Genomic DNA, 2522 nt, shown 5'->3' on the forward strand with positions numbered 1-2522 from the left:
ATGCCCTTTGCTGGAGCTGGAATGTTTTTAAGCGATCGTGAGAGAAGCCTGTGTAAAAGGAATATCTACGATCAAGTACATTTAGCTTTTAAAAAAACTGAGTATTTATGCAATCGAGTGACTCTCTTCTTTACAAAACAAATGCCTATTGAGTTCCTTTACATATTCAGTCCCATTGGCCATGGAAGGGAACCACAAAACACTTGCAGTGGTAAAGCATTGGGGCCAATAGAAGGTTGGCTATAAAATATTAGGACAATGTCATCAATTCCATAGGAAGAAGTGAGGAAATCTTTAGCTGTGTCCACTCGGGATGTATTGATCTGCTGTGTCCTACTTGAATGCACCAAGTGCGCCATCATCAGGATACATACTTGACAGCCACGGCTGAATGTCAAGAAGCTAACTTTTAGCAGGTAAGCAACATTGCATTCTGCGTATTCTGCATAATATGTTTAATATAGATGATTCTTTGAAGAAATGAAACAGAGAAAAACTTGAAGGATCCTAAGTTGGGTTTAGGGATTAGGGAAAATTCCTGGAGGAAGTGACATTGAGCTTGGACATGAAGAACAATTAGGCATTGATCAACTGAAAAGCTATCAGTTCTGATAGGAAAAGCATAGAGTCTAGTCATATTCAAGTTGACAGGAATATTTCTCCTGGTGCAAAACCACATAATTGCATGTTAAAAATACTAAACTTAACACTAGATAGCAGTTACATGCTACCCACCTTTCCATCACTGTGACAATAAACTTCGGATAAGTGAATGTATAAGAAAGAAAAGTGTATTCTGGTCCACGATTTCTGGGAGATGGTGGCATACTACAGCATGGTGGAAGAGCATAGTAAAAGAAAACTTCTTACCTCATGACAGTCAGGAGCGGGTGTTCCAAATCCCCTTCAGAGGCACACTGCTCTGTTGATGTAACTTCCATCAATGGGAGCCTACCCACCGTGAGCGCCACCACTCCCCAATGGCACCACAGCCTGGGAAAGAAGCTTTCAACGTGTGGCATTTGGAAGATGACCAAGATTCAAACTTAGCACGTTGGAAACATAAACCTGCGCCCACGTGAATCAGAACTGTGAATTTCCCTGTCCATTCGTCTAACTCCTGCAGGCTCTTGTCCCTCCCCCACCAACTGGAAAGACTGAGTCTTCATTGATGAAAGTACAGTGTGTGAATAGCACGTGGGCTCTCAGGCCGTGTTTAGCACTGAGGCATGACACCCACCTTGTGTCCCTAAAGTCCCTTCAGAGCCATCCTTTCTGATACATCTTGCACAAAGAAAAAGAGAAAGAAAATGTAAGAGGAAACTGCCTCCTGTGAATCTAAAGCACAGTTTACTTTCTTGCTGCTTACCTACAAAATTGCCACTTATAACCTTGGTGCCACATTGATCCTCAAGCTGGATAGAAAGCCCCCGTGACTCACACTTAGAGAAGACGGTGTGTGCGTGCATGCAAGTGTAAGCATGTGTGCACATAGAGACAGACACATTCAGACACACACACACACACACACACACACACACACACACACACACACGAAGGTCACCATACACAGCAAAACAAACAAACAAACAAACAAAAAACCCTTGGAATTCAGTTCTAGCCATTAAAAATCCTATTTGAGACACCACTAAAAAAAAAAAAAAAAAGATTGCTTTACAGCCTTTCTGAATTTTCCTTTTCAGTGTTGTAACTTTTCTACTATATGCAAAGGCCTGGAATCCAGTGCACCTTCCAGCTTATGTAGTTTGTTTTCCACTAGTGAAATCGATCAGATTTGGCAGCTGACTTCATGTTTGAGGACAAACTACTGCCATTTTCATTTGAAAAATGCAAAGCCACTATGTCCTTCTCAAATTTTAATTACCATGTTTGTTATTGTATGTATTATTTATATGAGGTCATAAAGTATGAAGCTCCTGATAGTCAATAGGGCATGAAAATAAACAAAAACAAATAAACAAAAATGCCCTTTGTGCTGAAGGGAGTTGTCAGCAAGCACTTCCTGATCTCCCCAAGGTACCCTTTAATGAGCCGAATGGTTACAATGATGAAGTACTAGGGCTCTTAATTTATTCAGTTTCATTAATATTCTTATATAGAAGGAAACAAGAATTGAGCATGAGGAATAATATAGCCAGGAAAGAGAATGTCAGAGTATGTATCAGGGCTGTGGAGACTCTTCGTAGAAAAATTGTCTTCCTAGGAGAGTTTGACATTGCAGAATAATAGAGTGCCCTGAACTGTGGTTTCTGCTCTGATGTTAATGTGCTTTCCAGACTGGAGAGGATGGGTGAGGAAGTTAGAGAGGAAGAGAGAAGAGGGGAAAAGAAAGAGAGAGAAGAGAGAGACACAGGGCTGGGCAGCCGTGTGGAGGCAGAAGATCCTACAAGCCATGTCCCACCTCAGTCCACTTAGTTAAGGTCCTAGAGCTGGGCAGTCAGTTTCCTCTTCCGCCCACAGTGTCTGCCTGTCTTGCAGGATGGCTGTAGCAAAGACTGGAG

This window comes from Acomys russatus, chromosome 26 (genome assembly GCF_903995435.1).
Source record: "Acomys russatus chromosome 26, mAcoRus1.1, whole genome shotgun sequence".
Taxonomy (NCBI): Eukaryota; Metazoa; Chordata; class Mammalia; order Rodentia; family Muridae; genus Acomys; species Acomys russatus.